This window comes from Miniopterus schreibersii, assembly GCF_964146895.1.
Source record: "Miniopterus schreibersii genome assembly, chromosome: 9".
In the NCBI taxonomy this organism is placed as follows: domain Eukaryota; kingdom Metazoa; phylum Chordata; class Mammalia; order Chiroptera; family Miniopteridae; genus Miniopterus; species Miniopterus schreibersii.
In genome coordinates this window covers 23767471-23786967 of record NC_138118.1, presented here as the reverse complement: position 1 = coordinate 23786967, position 19497 = coordinate 23767471, and positions in this window count along the sequence as shown.

The following is a 19497-nucleotide window of genomic DNA, read 5'->3' as shown; positions in this document are numbered from 1 at the left end:
GAGGGGTCGAGGATCCCCAGTGCCTCTACCATGGCTACTGCTGCCTTGATGGCCATGAAGTCCTATTGATGGGCTTTAGTACATTCCCAGGTGGTCTCCTTCAGTCAAGGAATATAACAGGCAGACTATCTGGGCTAAATGCAGTATGAGAACTCTCCAGTAACCCAGAAGCCTCCCAAGTTCTTGCAGATGCTTGGGTATGAGGGGTCATGGATAGGCCTGGATCTTTTTGACTACTGCTTGTGAGACGATCTTTGTCTAACCTCACAAGACAACACTCAAGAATCTGACAAACAAGCCAGGCCCTTGCACTTTTTTCTTGTTCACCACCCAGCCCCATTTGTCCAGCTGCTCCAGGAAGCTATGGGCACAATTCTCTAGATTTGCAAGACTGTCAGAGATTAGCATGATGTCATCAATATAGTGATACAAGGTCACAGAAGAGGTCCATTTGCCAGGTGCTCCACAACTGAACCATGATACAACATAGGGCTATGCAGGTACCACTGGGGCAGGACCGTGAACGACCATTAACACCCTTCCTATGTGAAAGCAAATTGATTCTGGCTATCAGGGTGGATGTCAGTGGAGAAGAAAGCATTAGATAAATCTATCAGGTTGTGGTACATGATGGCTTGAAGTGCCAGCTTTTCTAAGATGTCAGTAATACTGGGCACTGCCTCATAGAGGAGAGGAACCACTTTATTCAGTTCCCTATTGTTTATCTGGCTTTCTCATAGGCTAAACGGGGGAATTGTAGGGACTATAAGTTGGTGGACAATCCTTACCTTATCGAGCTCCTCAATAGTTTCCCTTATTTTCTGTGGGCCTCAGGTAGCCAGTGTTGCATAGTGGCTACCATGCATCCGCCACAGCTGTGGCAGAACTATCAGGATCACCCTTGCCTGCCCCAGCAGGACTGCCTTCACCACCTGGATGTGTAGGCTGAACTCCCCAGCAGTAGTCCTTAACAGGAGCCCCAGGAGGACACCAATCCCTAAGATGTGCTCTGGTATAGAAGAAACAAACACAGCACAAGGTAAAGGGGCAGGCATCCAAGGGGAACTGAGACAGTGATGCATCTCACTTGTATAGCAACGCCCCCATACCTACATTGATGACAATGATGGGTCCTTGAAACCTGTCAGGGTTCCCATGGAGAAGTGTACATTTAGCCCCCATGCCTATGAGTGCTAATACCCATTGAACATTCTTGGGGGACCAGTAGATGGCAACCTCTACATGCTGCCTCCAGTCCCTGTTCTGTTTACTCCCCACCAACCCACCCCCCGCCGGTCGGAGACTTTGACTTGCTCCCTATGTGAAGAGGCTGCTCTGAGGTTTGTCCTCTGGGGGAGTAGGTGTTAGACCCCACAGCATCTCTGCCCTTCCTGGTTTGAGATATTCTGCAAGCTGTGGCAGAGGGGGAGCCAATGGCTCAACCTTGGAGCTAGGGGTCCACTCCAATATCCTCACCTCCTGCTTAGCCTGGGGTACAGGCATTGGTTGAAACTGCTGCTGTAGCTTTAGCTGCTGTAACAAGAGAACCAAGACCTTATTAGGCTGCCTGTAAATCTTGGTACCCACCCCTGCTCTTAGGAGGTCCACAAACATTTGCTTCTGGGTGATTTTTATTTCTCTGCCATTCTCTCCCAGCTGCCCGATCTGTTTCTTCTCTACTTGCCAGACTCCTTTGCGGATACCGGCCAGTTCAGTCCCCCCCAGGGCTGCCACTACCTGGGTATCTCACTGTACTGTGTCTCCTACTAGACCTGAAAGGATAGGAATCAGGGTCTTGTAATAGGCAGATGGGGTCGTCTGCAGAATGTGGTCTCTCATGCCAGTGGTGAAAGTCACTGTGTCTTGCCCCTTAAAGTCATCTTCATAGATGGCGTGCCACATTCCTATTTCCCATAGGAAAGCTTGGGGCTCCTCCATGGAACCCCACCTAGGCATGGACATGGGTAAATCCTCCTCATTGGGCCAGGCAACCTGACACCTTGCCATCATCTATGTCAAAAAGGATGTGTTCTCAGCGTGTTGTGCAGCCCTGTACTCTGAGCTGAATGGACAATCCAGGGACTTGATGCGTTGCAACAGAAAGGTATGTAAGGTGACCAAGGTCATATACTGCAGCTCATCGCCCAACAGGACTATCCCATCATCCCCAGTGTCTCACAGTCTCAGCAGCCACCCTGTAATGAACTCTGTCACTTTCTGGAAATATTTCTCCAGCTGGGGTGTGTATTTACATTAGTAGTGGAGGCAGCTGGGCAGAGCCCTCCCCTTCTGGCTTCTCCTGTTGAGTTTTCAGTTTCTGAAAGATAAGGGGCCAGGCCTGTTTGGCCGGACCACCAGCATCTCTCTCTACTAATATGTCCTCCTTGAAGTCAGTGTCGCTCAGCAATAGGGTCCCACTTACTAGGGTTCATTCTGGATGCATGACCACGACCTGGATTCCGGCTGGGATTAGCCTCACCCTCAGGCAGCAAACCTGATGGCTAAATCCAAGCTCTGGTCTGGGTTTGCTCTAGCTGCCATCCTAAAGACTCCTTATTATCTGCCTGTGTCAGGAGCATATCTCGCTCCAACTTCACTTCCTCCTCCAACCTACATACTTTCTCTTCAACAGCTATTTTACCATAGTGTCCTGCACTTCCTGTAACAGAGGCCATGCCACTGCAGCAGCCACGCCCTGGCAATCCTTTCTCTTCCTTACTTGTTTTTTGCCCACGGTCCACAGGACCTTGGCTGGCCATTCAACTGACTGGGAGGGGGAATTAGGCTATATCCTCAAGTGACCCCACACATCCATTGAGCTTGTCTCCCCTTTTTCATTTCCGAGTAGTGCATTTGAAAATTTAGCTTCAATAATTACCTAGTTAACTCCTTAATATATGATAAGTTGTTTTTTCAGTGATTTTAGAATCTCATGTGATAGGCTCATGTCTATTTTTCCACCTACCACATTTCAGTTTACATCTAATCAACTCTAATAATACTTTATATAACTCTCTATATTTCTAATAACGCTTTATAGTTCACAAGTGCTTAAAATATACAACCTAATTCAACCCTTGTTTCATAAATAATTGTGCCCTTTTCAGGTAAAGAATGTCAGAGATTCATAGAACTTATTTCTTATCTAAAATCACTTAGCTCTTAAGAAAAACAACTGAGACTTGTTTCATTATGCCAAGTTCATTTATCTTTAAATTTATCTGTAGTTACCAAAAATAATTTGCTTCTTTGTCTTCTTAAGACAAATCTCTATTTTTTGCAGAGATTTTGTGCATACATTTTATGAAAACTCAGATTCTTTTGCATATGTTTAACAAAATTTCAATCTATTTCTATAATTCCTGTTGATTATTTCTAATTTTAGTTTATGAAAGTGCTCATATTTTATCACAGATCTCTTTTCTAAAATTAAATAAAATCATGGTAGTTGTATGCATTCCCAACATTATGCATTATTTATCAATCAAGTGAAGTCTAGTGCATTTCCCCAATAAACTGAACAACTGAGTCTTATATCAAGTCCGTTTAATAGTTTTTTGTTGACTGCTTAGTTCTGGTGTCTTATGTTAAAAACAAAGAGTAACAAAGATGATAAAGGCATAATCATTGTCTTTAAAAAATGATCTCTCAAGATACAGATAATTGTAATTCTATCCAAACTTTTTCCAAATATTGGAAAAAGAAGAAAGAGATATTGTTTCATTTTATTAGAGAGGCCTAATTGGAAAACAAAATTCAAACAAAATATTATGAGAAATGATAATAACAAGTCTGTTTTCCTCCTGAAATATTGATACAAAAGTTCTAAGCAAAATAATAGCTTAACAAAGCTATAATGAATTTAATAAATCATGACTCTGGAAGATTGGTAACAGGAATACAAGATAGCTATATACTATCAAATCAATCAGAAAAATCAAATTACTACATAACAAGATTTCCTCTTTTTCTTCTTTCCAATAATAATTTCTTCCCTTCCTTTTGAACTCTCATCAATAGTGTTCTTCATATCCAGATTTCTGCTAACAGTCTGCTCAGGAAATTTAGGTTTTCTCTATCATCTTCCTCAACATCTACTAGCCTCTGCCTTATACCTGGATCCAAAGCCATTTCCACATTTTATTTTACTTTTTATTTTTGTTAATCCTTACTCAAGGATATTTTTTCATTGACTTTTAGAGGCAGTGGAAAGGAGGGAGGGAGAGAAAGAGAGAGAGTGAGAGAAGGATGGGAGAAGACATCAATGTGAGAGACACATTGATTGGTTGCCCCCCACTTACACCCTGACTGTGGCCAGGGATCAAACCTGCAACTCAGATACATGCCCTTGACAGGGAATCAAACCCACAACCCTCTGGTGCATGGACCATCACTCTAACCACTGAGCCACACCAGTCAAGGCCATTTCCACATTTTAGGTATTTGTCAGAGTAGAAACACAATTCCTGGTATCAAAATTTGCACTAGTTTTCTATTGCTGCCTCACAAATTCCCACCAGTATAATGGTTTATAACAATACACACTATTTGGCTGAGTCAGGTGTCCATGTCAGCTTAGCTGTGTCCTCTGCTTGGGGGTCTCACAAGAATGCAATCAAAGTCTCAGCTGGGGTTGTGTTCTCATTTGAAGGTTTGACTCCAAACACACTCAGTTTGTTGGCAGAATTTTTGTGTGTGTAGTTGTGAGACCTAGGGCCACAGTTTCTTGCTAGCTATTATGGAGGTCAAGAGCACTCCTTACACAAGTCAACTTTCCTAACGTTGTCTCATCAAACTAGCAATTAGAGTTTCTAGCCAGTCAGCTAGCAAATTAGAGTCCTGTAGAATATAACATAATTATGAGAGTGGCATTCCATCACCATTGCCATATTCTTTTGGTTAGAGACAAATCACAGGTCCTACCTACACAATACCGGGACGCAGAGATTATTGGGGTCACCTTTTGGTCTGACCACCATGCTTTCTAAATACAGTTTTGGAGAATTTTTCATTTGAATGGGTGTATTGAATTTTGTCAAAGATTTTTAGAATATCTATTTACTGAATCTATCTTACAATTTTTATTATTGAGGTGAAAAAATACACTGATAAATCTGTGATACTGAACAAACTTTACATCCTAAGATAAACCTCACTTGATCAAGATGTGTTATGTTTATATTTTAGGGTCTGATTTGACAGTTTTGTTGAGGCTTTCTGTATGTTCTTAGAATTATTTTTTCTTGTAATGCCTTTGTTAGGTTTTATTATCATCACAGTTATCTTTCCCTTAATGTGAGTTAGTATGTGCTACGTGGCTTTTGTTTTTTGTTTTTAATATGTCTTTATTGATTTCAGAGGAGGAAGGGAGAGGGAGAGAGACAGAAACATCAACAATGAGAGTCATTGATCGGCTGCCTCCTGAACGCCCCCACCTGGGACCAAACCCTCAATCCAGGCATGTGCCCTTACTGGAATCCAATTGGAATCTCCTGGATCATAGGTTGATGCTCAACCACTGAGCCATGTTGGCCCAGCTCTGTTTCTTTTTTATCATCTCAAAAATTTTTATAAGTCTGGCACTAATTTTTCTTTTACTTATTATTATAATTTACTACCGAAACACTCCAGCCCTAGAGTTTTCTTAGCGGAAGTTTGTTTAACTAAAATTTATATTTAACATAGATAATACTATTCAATTTTTTATTTATTTTGGGTCAGTTTCAGAAAGTTGTACCTTTTAAGATGATTTTTTTATTTCATCAGCTTATTGAATTTATTGGTATAAGGTTTCAAAACATTCCCTTATAATTCAGTGGTAACCCTACTTTCATTTCAAATATTGCTGATTTGTATTTTGTTTCTGTTATGGACTAACTGGATGTATGACCAAAAAATTCATAGGTAAAGCCCCAGCCACCAATGCAATGGTATTAGGAGGTGTGGACTTTGGGAAGTAATTAGATTTAGATTAGGTTATTAGGAGGGAGTCCCTATATTGTGATTAGCTCCTTATAAAGAAGAGGGAGAAACACCAGAGCTTAGTTTTCTCAGCTGCATGAAGACTAAGTGAGAAGGCAGCCATCTGCAAGCCCGTAAGAGGGCTCTTAACAGAACTTAAGCATTGCTAGCACCGTGATCTCCACCTCGCAGCCTCCTGAATGATGAGAAATAATTTCCTGTTGTTTATGCCACCCAGTCTATGGTATTGTGTTAGGGCAGCCCAAGAGCACTAATGCAGTTCTTAATTTAATTATTATTTCTGGGGTTTTAACTTTATTAATCTTTTTAGATAAACAGTTTTAGCTTTGCCTTTCCCTATTGTTGGTCACTTTTCTATTATATTGAATGCTGCTCTCATAATTATTTTTCTTTCTTCAATTTACTTTAGGGTTGGTTTTCCTTTTCCAGCTTAATAGAGTAGACATTTAGACCAATAATTTTAGGCTTTTATTCTTTCAACATTGACATTTAATTATATAAGTTTTGTTCTCTATTTACTGTTTTAGCTGTACTGATAAATTGTTTTCTTTAGAAATAATTTATTTAAAATCATTTCAAAATTTCTCTTGTGATTTCTCCTTGACTCTTTTTCTTTAGATGAGTATTATTTCCCACATGCATGGAGATTCCCACATGTATAGGAAATTTATAGGACTTGTTATGATTGGTTGTTAACTTAATTCTGATTGTGTCTTTGAGAGAAACTTTTTTTTAAACTTATCTTTATTGTTTAAAGTATTACAGATGTCCTCTTTTTTTCCCCATTGACCCCTTCTACCCCTGACCTGCCCTTTACCCCAGGCCTTCACCACACTATTGTCTGTGTTCATGGGTTATGCATACATCCCTATAAATTCTTTGGTTAATCTCTTCCCACCCATCCACCCCCGCCTTCCCTCTGAGATTTGTAATTCTGTTTCATGCTTCTATGTCTCTGCATCTACTTTGTTCATCAGTTTATTTTGCTCTTTAGATCCCATATATGAGTGAGATCATGTGATACTTGTCTTTCTCTGACTGGCATATTTGACTCTTTTAAAATTAAATGAAAAATTTTATAAACCCCCGAAAATAGTCAGTTTGGGTGAACATATTAAGTGTGCTTTAAAATAACATGTATTGGCCTGACACATATGTCTCAGCTGGTTGAGCATTGTCCCATGCACCCAAAGGTTTCCAGTTCAATTCCCAGTCAGGGCATGGATCCTAAGTAGGGGGCTTGAAGGAGGCAGCCCATTGATGTTTCTCACATTGATGTTTCTCCCTCTCACTCTTTCTTAAATCAATAAAAACATATTTTTAAAAAATAAAATAACATGTATTTAACAGATGTTGAATGTAGCAATTTGTAAATGTTAGTTCAAGGAATTTATACTGATTTTTTAGATTTTTTATATAGTTATTGATTTTTTTTCTCTATTAATTATTGAGAAAGAACTGTTAGAATCTCTGATATTATTGTAAATTTGTCTTTCTCCCTTTATTTCTGTTGATGTATATTTCTTGAGTTACAATGCTTTAATATATATTATATTGTCTTAGTAAATTATTCCTTCTATTTTCACATAGTATTCCTCTAATGAGTTATAATACATTTTGCTTAGAAGTCTACTATGTCTGATATTAAAATAGCCAGGCCAGCCCGGCCAGGAGTGGCTCAGCAGTTGAGCGTCGACCTAGGATCCAGGCAATCGGGGTTCTATTCCTGGTCAGGGCACATGCCCGGGTTGTGGGCTTGATCAATGACTCTCTCATCATTGATGTTTCTATCTCTCTCTCCCTCTCCTTTCCTCTCTCTGAAATAAATAAAGATATATATATATATAAAAAAATAGCCAGGCCAGATTTTTATGCTTCTGGTTGCTAGTTGTTTTATTTCCATTCAGTTATTTGCAATATGTCTATGTCTTTTTTTAAAAATTTGGATTATATAAACCACTTGATGTTATGTTTGTTTGTTTTCATAATCCATTTCACAGACTGTAATTTTGATGTTTGGTCCATATAGTTAACTGTTAATTTGATACTTTTTAAAAAATTTATCTTTATTGTTGAAAGTATTACAGATGTCCCTTTTTTTCCTTCCTCATTGATTCCCACTACCCCTAATCTGCCCCCCGCCCCAGCCTTCCTCACACTATTGCCTGTGTCCAAGGGATATGCTTATAAACATATAAGTTCTTTGATTAATCTCTCTCCACTCACTCTCCCACCCCCAACTTTCCCTCTGAGATCCCTCAGTCTGTTCCATGCTTCTATGTCTCTGGATCTGTTTTCTTCATCAGTTTATTTTGTTCTTTATACTCCATATTTGAGTGAGATCATGTGATACTTGTCTCTCTCTCAGTGGCTTATTTCACTTAGCTTAATACTCTCCAGTTCCATCCATGCTGTGCCAAAGGATAAAAGAATCTTCTTTTTTATAGCTGCATAGTATTCCATGGTGTACATGCCCCTCAGCTTTTCCATCCATTCATCTGCTGCTGGGCACTTGGTCTGTTTCTAGATCTTAGCTGTTATAAAATGCGCTGCTATGAACATAGGGGTGCATACATTCTTTATGATTGGTGTTTTGGGTCTCTTAGGATATATTCCTAGAAGTGGGATCATTGGGTCAAATGGCAGTTCCACATTTAATTTTTTGAAGAATCTCCATACTGTTTTCCATAGTGGCTGCACCAGTTCACATTCCCATCAGTCATGTTCTAAGGTTCCCTTTTCTCCACATCCTCACGAGCACTTGCCATTTATTAATTTGTTGATGGTAGCCACTCTGACATGTATAAGGTGAACCTTTAGCCAGATTCATCAAGAAACAAAGAGAAAGGGCCCAAATACATAAAATCAGAAATGAAACAGGTGAAATAACAACTGACACCATAAAAATACAAAGGATTGTAAGAAAATACTGTGAACTATATTCCAACAAGCTGGACAATGTGGAGGAAATGGACAAATTCCTAGGAAAATACAATCTTCCAAAGTTAAGTCAGGAAGAATCATAGAACCTGAATAGGCCAATAACAGCTTATGAAATTGATGCAGTAATAGAAAAACTCCCAGCAAACAACAAATCCTGGGCTGGGTGGCTTCACAGGGAGTTTTAGCAAACATACAAAGAAGAACTAACACATATCCTCCTCAAACTATTTGAAAAAATTCAAGAGGAAGCAATACTTCCAAGCTCTTTTAATGAGGCCAGCATTATCCTAATTCCAATACCAGATAAAGACACTACAAAGAAAGATAATTAACAGGTTAATATCCCTGATGAACATAGATGCTGAAATCCTTATCAAAATATTAGCAAATCAGATCCAGCAATATATTGTAAAGATAATACATCGTGACCAAGTAGAATTTATTCCAGGGATGCAAGGCTGGTACAATATTTGCAAATCAATAAATGCGATACATCACATAAACAAATCAAAAAACAAAAATCACATAATCATAAAATAGAAGAAGAAAAAGCATTTGACAAAATTCAACACCTATTTTTTATTAAAACTCTCAGAAAAATGGGAATAGAGGCATCATTTTTCAACATAATAAAGGCTATATATGACAAATCTACACCCAGTATCATACCCAATGGGAAGAGACAGCCTCTTCAATAAATTGTGTTGAGAAAACTGGAGAGGTACATATTAATTTAATATTTAAATTTAACTCTACCATCATACTAATTGCTTCTTAATTTTCCATTCTCTCTCCCCCCCCCCCCATTCTAAGTTTCCTACCAAGCATTTCCCTTAAGAACAGAAACAAGGCAGGAGGCCCTCTTTCACCACTCTTACTCAACATAGTACTGGAAGTTCTAGCCACAGCATTCAGACAAGAATACATAAAAAGCATCCAAATTGAAAAGGAGGAAGTAAAACTGTCATTATTTGCAGATAACATAATATTATACATAGAAAACCCTAAAGATTTCACCAAAATACTACTAGATTTAATAAATGAATTCGGAAATGTAGCAGGATACTAAATTAACATCCAGAAATCTATCGCATTTTTATGCACCAATAATGAACTCTCAGAAAGAGAAACTAAAAAAGCAATCCCTTTTACCATTGCAACAAAAAAATTAAGATACTTAGGAATAAATTTAACCAAGGAGGGAAAAGAATTCTACTTGGAAAACTACAGGAAGTTGCAAAAAGAGATAGAGATATAAACAGTTGGAAGAATATACTGTGTTCAGTATATTCTTGGAAAGATTAATATAATTAAAATGTCCATGCTACCCAAAGCAATCTATAGATTCAATGCATTCCTATTAAAATACCAATGGGATATTTCACAGATATAAAACAAATACTCCAAAAATTTATATGGAACCAAAAAAGATCCTAAATAGCCTCAGCAATCTTGAGAAAGAAGAATAGAGTTGGAGGGATCACAATGCCAGGTATCAAGTTATAATACAAAGCTACTGTAATCAAAACGGCCTGGTACTGGCACAAGAACAGACATATAGATCAATGGAACAGAACAGAGAACCCAGAAATCAACCCGTGCCATTAGTTCAATTAATATTTGACAAAGGAAGCAAGAATATACAATGGAGTAAAGACAGTCTCTTCAATAAATGGTGTTGAGAAAACTGTAGAGGTACATGTTAATTTGATATTTAAATTTAACTCCACCATCATACTAGTTACTTTTTAATTTTCCACTCTGTTCCCCCTTCACCCCCATTCTTGGTTTCCTGCCTTTTTTTGGATTTATTGAAAATTTTTAGAGTTCTATTTTGGTTCTCCTACAGTCTCCTTAGTTATACTTCTTTTTGTTATTTTTAGTTGTTCTAGACCTAACAATATGTATCCTTGTCAGAGTCTGTTTTTGATCAAGTGTTCAAAGCCTGTACTCCATATCTGCCATTTCACCCTTTTCATTTCCTGCTTCCCATTTACCACTTTACAAATGTAACAACCTTTAAACTCTATACTTCTATTTACATTTCCCACATCCTTTGTGTGACTATTATGTATTTTTTAAACTTCTACACATATTTTTAATATCACATGTTGGATTATTATTTTTGCTTCAAATAGTTGACTTTTTTCCAAGAAAATTATGAGGAAAGTACATTCTTTTGTAATTGCCCATATGCTTATTATTTCTAGTGTATTTCATTCCTTTTCACAGGTGAAATTTTCCATATAGTGTCATTTGCCTTCAACCTCAAAGACACCCTTTAGGTTCATTATAGTGCATTATTTGTGCTTGCAACGAATATTATGTTATTTGGATAGCTGGTACAGAATTACTTTTTAAAAAGGTTTAATATTGATACATAATTACACTTTTAATTATTTTCTTTCAGCTTTTTTAAAGACTGCACTCTATTGATTTTTCATGAGAGGTCAACTGTCATTGTTATCTTTGTTTCTTGGTAGGTAGATCTTGTACCTTTTATCTCTGACTGCTTTAATTGTTTTTCTTAAATTTGCTGTCCTGCTATATGACTCCTATGAGCCTACATATGATTCTGTTTATAATTTGTCCTGCCTGGATATGTAAATCAGTGACAGACATAAAATTCTGGAATCTGTCATTATATCTTAAAATAATTTTCTAATTTTGTTCTCATTCTGGACCACACATTATATGTAGGATAGACAATTTGATTTGTCTTATAGTTTACAAAGACACTTTTGCCTATTTTTTCTCATTTCTTCAGTTTTGATAATTAATATGTCTCCTAGGTTTTTATTTTATTCTACCATCTCTAATCTGATGGTAAGGTAATTCAATAAATTTTTTATTTCTGATATTGTACCTTTCAGATCTAAAATTTCCTGTTGATTCTTTTTAAAATTTTCATTACTTTGCAGAGATCCTTTACTGATTTACTCATTAAGAATATATATACTTTATTTTTATATATTATAAATTATCCTGAAAGTATATTTATATATTTTAAATCCTTTATCCGCTATATCCACCATTATCTGATTCTTCTTGGATTCAATTTCTATTGTCTGTTTTTTATTTTCTTGATTATGAATCATAGGGTTGTTTCTTCACAAGTTTATTAATTTTTGATGAAACATTGGGCATTTAGGAAAATATATTGTAGAAGCTCTGAGTTTTATTATTTTCCTTTGAAGAATCTTAAGTTTTAGTATAGCAGGTGATTGAAACAGCAAATAATCACTTTGAACTTGTGTCCCTATTTTTACTTTTCCAAGCTCCTCTACTTTTGTTGGGCTCAACTCCATTGTGAACATTGTCAAGGCTTAGTTAGAACTTGTTAAAGCAATCATAAGGTATGATGCTTATTCTTAAGTTTTCTGTAAAATATTAATAAGATATAAAGATACAGGTATGCTTTGACACCAAATTCTGATATTTCATCCTCAGCTCAAGGGGACAACCATACTCTGCTTGGATTTTTCTGTTCTGTGCCACATTGAGAGATTATCTCAAGTCATGGAATTGTGATTGTGGCTTCACGTCATTAGTGTTTAGTGTTGTTTCTTTCAGATATCACAGTCCCATACTGCTTACTGCCCATTTTCTGAAAACTCTCATAAATTAAAAAGTATTATAACTATTTATACTGCATAAACCAGTTTTTTTCTGGCTGAAAGTAGAATTCTTATAGTCTTTTATACTTATTTTTTTGATCCAGCAAATAAATTATTACTATTTGCAGCAATGATGATACTATTGACATAAATGAAAATTTTAAATTAACTAATGACAATTATAAGTCTATTAATAATAATTACTATTATTATTAATTCCATGCCACAGCACAGAGAGAACTGTAGTGAAATAGCACTAATTTTAAGAATCCTGGTAAGGGCATATTTTCTCTAAGAACTGAAAATCTGTTCCCATGACTATCTCAGACATTAGCTCAGAGAGAGCAAATTGGATTAAATGGCAATTAATTAGCAGTACCTGCTGGGGTGCTGAAGAAATATCAAGTATTATGATAAGAGTTCATGACTCATTTGTATGCATGCCCAAAGGAAGGTGTTGGTACATAGTACATTATCATAATTCTTGCATTGCTCATCTAGATAAATTATAGGACAAAAGTCTTAATCATGCTAAAAATATTTTAGACATTTTTTTTTGCAGGAAAACATGCACAGTTCTATTACTGGATTTGTGAACCATTTATAGGTTGCATAATTCTGTCCACAATTACAGAAAATCAGCCTTATAAGACTTATAAAATAATTCCTCTTAGAAATAAAAAGGCATCTCAATCAACATTAAATACAAGCTAATTTCAAGACTTTTGGGTTCTGACCAAAAAGTTGTCTGTGCCCAACAATCCTTTTTGCTTCTTTTTATGAATCCTGGTAATGTGATTTCATATTGGCATTTTTTCATTGGTTGATATGTAGACTAATTTTGAATATGGTCAACTATCAGGAGTTTGACGAAATGATACTAGGATTAGAGAACGCTTTAGTAGGTTTACTAGTTGCCTTCAGTGTTTGGTTGACCATAAGAGCCAGCTTAACAGTAAGTATAGTAATGAACAGAAGAATAACTTATTTTGTACAGCACTGTCATTTAAAATGTGTTGTTACATACTATTATATTTGACTTCATATTAACCCTGAGGGTAAGATGGTCAAGAAAGATTATTCCCCTTTTAGAATTGAAAAGAGAGATTAAGTAATTTGCATCAAGCCTTACATCTGGCAGTTAATTAAGATTTCTGAATCCAAATAAAATGCTCTTTCCTTTCGACTATACTGTTCCTTTACTCTAGCAAATATTCCCTTGGATAAATAGAAAACAATCCCCCTGCTACACAGATTTTCATGCTATTTAACTTTACTTTAGTTGCCAGTTCTTTCAGTTTATTCAGATTTCTACTTGAATGACACACTTAAGATACTATTACAGAGAGGAATGCATACTTCCTTACATTTATGGGACATGACTTGCAAAAATTACTCTGGCCATAAAGTCCAATATAAATGCAAAAATCATTAGTATTATTATTGTGCAAGTATTCAGTGGTTAGTAAACATTTTAAATATTCTTTCTCCCTCAAGCAGCAACTAGTATTCATAACCTATAATATACTTAAATAACAATCATTCCACTTAATTTCATGTCACAGAGGAAACTCTTCTTATCCAAATAATTGTGGGTCTTTTAGGAAATAAGAGACTGGTTTAGGGAATGGGAAAGGAAAATGGGATTCTATTCATTCTTGCTCAAAAGTTAGAATTCTGGGATGATGTCATCTGAAGGTTGGTATAATGTGTACTGTTGCATTACTTTCAAATTTAAAATATTTCTAAATAGAATAATGGCAGCCATTTTACCATACTTTAAAAAACAAACTTCCCCCAAATGTGTATACTTTGGAGTACTTAGAAACTACAATATGAAATTTTTCATTATTAATTAAATTACAAAGGTTCAAATTAGAAGCATTTTCTTGTGGTTAAAAGTAACTTGCAAGCGATAAAATTGCATTTCTTTTAAAAATACAGAATATTTTATAGCAGATTTATTAATATGGTATCTCTCAGAAGTAAACTTTTATAGTGCCTCCCTTAGCATTCACAACATAGTTTAACTTTCAGTGAGAATATAGCCAATTATTTGGGAGAGGAGGATTAGAAAGTTTGGGGGCCATAGATAACTTTGTTAAAAGCCCAGCCTTGCCACTTACTACCAGTGTGACTCTAGGCAAGTTACTGAATCTCTCTGAGACTCAGTTCCCTAATTTTTATTAAAGAAAAATAAGATTAGTGTTTAAGGGGTTAAAATATATATTGAAATATATAATATATGTAAAAGTGCCACTGTTAAAATAGTAGATAAAAATAAACAGTAGACATTATAATGTTTGTCACTGCTAACTAGTTGTAGGACCTCTGAAAAACAAAAAATAAGGTTATGTTTTCTGTTTCAATTTTCCAAATATACAATAAAAGTTTGCCTCTTTTCTAACTTTAAGAATGAAAAGATCAGACAATGGTTTCTGGTTTGATGCTCAAACCCTTCACTTTAGTTCACATGGGAATTAAAAACCTTGATATGAAAAGAAAAGAAAAACTATTTTTTACTCTTGGAAAGAAAGGTGCTCTAATACAATGTGTATTACATTATATTCTATATCCTACCTGCTAGCTTTTATCCATTAAAACTTTGCTCTGGAAGATTTATAACACACACATACAGCACACATACATACACAGTGAGGCAGTCTGTATGTTACTTTCCTTGAATTTTCCAAGTAACTACTCATTAGAATATTACTTGATGAATGTAGAAGTTATTTTATTTGATAACGACAACAGAAAGCTTTCTCCAAGCTAAAAGTTAATAAAAACCAATGCTGATTTTGGAATTCATGTAAAATGCCTACAGTCAGCTCTATTATAAATAATATCAAAAATTTTTGTATGTTGCTTCGTGTTCCTCAGAAGTATTATGTTATCCAGTAGACAGAAAGAAAAAATAAAGTTTCTGGATGCATTCTAGAGTTATGACACATACGATAAATTTATATATTTACCATCATCTACTCTTTTTTAAAATAATAATTTATATAAAATGTTTTTCTTTTCTTCCCCAACATTCAACTGATTTTTTCCATCTTTATTGGGGCATAATTGACAAATAAAAATTGTTTATATCTAAGGTATGCATTGTAATAATTTAATATATGTATATTTTTAAATGATCACCACAATAAGGTTATTTTACACGTACATCACATCATGTAGTTACCTATTATTTTACTTTATTTTTGTGGTGAAAAACTTAAGTCTCTCTTAGCCAGTTTCAAGTATTCAATACAGTATTCTTGACTGTAGTCATCGTGCTGTATACTAGATCCCCATAATTTATTGATCTTATAACTGAAAGTTTGTACTCTTTGACCAACATCTCTTATTTTCTTAACCTTCCAGACCCTAGTAGCTATCATTCTTTTCACTGGTTCTATGAGCTCGACTGTTTTATATTCCACATACAAATGAGATCATATGGTATTTGTTTTCTGTGTCTGGCTTATTCAACTTAGCATTATACCCTCCAGGTTCACCCACGTGCTAGCAAATGTCAGGATTTCCTTCTTTTTTTTTTCTTTTTCTTTTTTTTTTTATGGCTGAATAATATCCAATTGTATATACATAGCACAATGTCTTTATTCATCCATTGATGGACACTTAATTTTCTTCCATTTCTTGGCTATTGTAAATAATGCTGCAATGAATGTAGGGGTTCAGATATATTTTCTAGTTAGTTTTCATTTACTTTGGATAAATTCCCAGAATCTTAATTGCTAGGTCATATGGTAGTTCTATTTTTAACTTTTTGAGGAAGCTCATAAGCTCATTCTGTTTTTCTCTTCCAGTGGCTGCATCAATTTAGATTCCCACCAAGGAGTTCTCTTATCTTTACAACCTCAACAACACTTTTTGTTTCTTGTCATTTTGATAACAACCTCAACAACACTTTTTGTTTCTTGTAGTTTTGATAATTGTCATCTGACAGGTGTGAAGTGATATCTCATTGTGGATTTTTGCATTTTCCTGATGATTAGTAACATTGAGGACCTTTTCATGTACATGAACCATCTTTGGGAAAATGTTTATTCAGGTCCCATGCCCATTTTTAAATTGGGTAGTTTGTATTTTTTATGAGTTTTTTTTTATATTTTGGATATTAACTAGTTATCAGATTTGCAAATATTTTCACCCATTTGTTAAGTTGCCTTTTCATTTTGCTGATGGTTATCTTTTCTATGCAGAAGCTTTTTAGTTTGATGCAGTTCAACTTGTTTGTTTTTGCTTTTGGTGCCTAATCCAAAAAAATCATCACCAAGACCAATGTCAAGGAGGTAAAATGTTAAATGATTTGCAAATATTACCCCTCAAACGACACAGAGTCACAGCAGGAGATAATGAAAGAATGAACTCATTTATTCTGAGGTGAGCTACTTGGTGTTGTAGTAACCACATGTTTTTAAAAACTGCTGAAGTATTCAAAGAAAATATAATCACATTTTTATGATACATTTATAGATTTTATGAATGCAAATCATTTTTTAAATTTCTGAGTGCCTATAGCGTGAGTACCTTTGCATATATTATAAAGTTTAACTGTGATGATTCATTATAAAGAGGAACTGGTTGACCTAGAAGTGTATTATAAGTCTCTAAGTAAACAAATCCATGTTATTTTGGAGTGAGGGTTGGATTGCACATATTTCTGATAGTGTGACCAAAGTCTAGATAATGTTGAATTTACATGATTCTATGAACATGTTTTATTTTCCTGAAGCTATTTGAATGAAACTTTCATGAATGAAACATGGTTGAATGACTCTCAACCATGCAGCAAATGCTAATAGAGTCAAAATTTTAATTACCCACTCTGCTCCTTTCACACACTGAGACTAGTTCAGTGTATAAAAATGTTGTGCTTACAATTCTGTACTCAAATTGATAAAAATCTTACTCTGAGAGCCCTGCAGTTATTTAATTGCTAAAGATTTATTTTTATTATGCTAAAATTAATATTTTGTTACCTAGCATTCACTATACCAGTTATTTAGAAAAAATGAAGATGATCCATATTTGGTAGATCATGTAATAAATAAAATAATAGATCTGAATCTCCTTTGTAGAAGACTATGCTCCCACTTTACTATTAGAAATTTGACACTTAAAAATTTGAAGTGATTCAGCCAAACTTGTATAGTGTAATGGTAAAATCATGACTCCCAGTTCATTGCTTTCTATGTTACATCAAATAGCAGGGAATGGCCTGAATTGACCCTTGATTGTGTATCTAAAAAGAAAGTTTAGCCTCTAGTAATCTAGAGTCTTAAAAAAATTAAGCATTTCAAAATATTATGTCTAATAAAATATGTTAATTTAAAAAATACACAAAGTTTGAATCAAAATTATAGGGCACGTATGTCATATGTGATATAGGGCAAAGGGGGAAAACTATACCTAAGGGAAAGTGTTAAAATTGGCTAAAAAATTCTATTTTTACCAATATAGAATGTGAACAATCCAGGGATTTTTCCTCCCAGAACAATAGACAAGAAGCACAGCATTCAGAGAACAGAATTGATTTCTTCAAGCTTAGTCACACTTAAATTATAAAAAGAACTGAATCCTGATTGCATACATTTATGGATATTAAAATAAGTGTGAAGATAAATCAGTAAATCTTTAAAGGCCTTTGTGTTCCCTATGGAGTCAACTCATTTTTTTCTTGCCTATAGCAAGGGCCCTGTTTCTATGAATACTAAAGAAGATATACTACCTCTGTTTATATACTTTTTTTAAAATCAATCATAGCTAGAGAAATTGATCATCGCTGGAGAGAAGAGAGATTTTAAAAATTCATGAACTTTATATAGTCTGATTTTAGGTATATAGATCACTTGTTCCCACATGATTTAAAAGTATTGGTACTATATAGCTTTATGGCTATACCTTTCAATATATATGTTTATTTCTTTTTATTATTTGCCTATACCAAAAGTAGGCCATCATTTATTTTGAGCATAGTCTATTGTTACATAAGTATATTCTAAGAAAATCTGTAATAACTAACATTATGAGCTTTTAATATGTGCTATCCCTAGTGTTCAATATTTGACACATATCACTACTTGCAATGCCCCCAACAAACCTGTGGGGCAAGCACTATGCTAGCGCACCAATTTATTAAGTGGGGCTTTGAAGGTCTTAGTAACTTGTTTAAAGCCAGAAAGCTAGTAGATACTGGAATAAGGACTTGAACTTACACAGACTGAATCAAAAAGTCAACCAGTAAATCATTATGCTATGTTATATGTAAATATATTGATCATTTAGTTGGACAATTTTCATGAATCAGTGATAACTCCATGCAAAACGTCTAACAAATAATAAACTACATATATCAGTAAGAATAGGTTTGGCTATATACAAAAGTAAGCTCAAATTAGTAGTGGCTAAAGCAATTTCCCCTCATGCATAAATCCAAATCTAAGCCTTGCAGGATAGGGTGTTGTCTGTGCATTGGCCAAAGTCCAGTGAGTTCAGACTTTCCATACATTATTCTTAGATTATGATGTTTCTCCTTATTTTCCACAATAGACAAATAGCCCTTATTTCCCATATTCTAAGAATTGAATAGAAGAGAAGGAAGAAAAGGGACATATCTATATTTTCTGCCCTAGAAGTTGAGATATCACAATCTTGCACATCTTATTAGACATAAATTTTCAATGTCCACATGTGTCTAAAAGGAATAGAGGCAAACGTAGTCTTTATTCTGGGTGAGTATAAGAATTGGTAAACTTAGAGTCTCTATAACTATAGAAGAAAGATAAAGAGATATTAGGGGACAAAATCTATACCTTTTGTGACACACATGACAGACTGGTTCAACTGTATCTCCACTGGAGTTCTGTGGACCCCCATTTCCAAGAGGTAGCTCAGAAATTCCAAGGTGAGTACAGGGTCTGGAACAAGAGTTGGGTTGGGA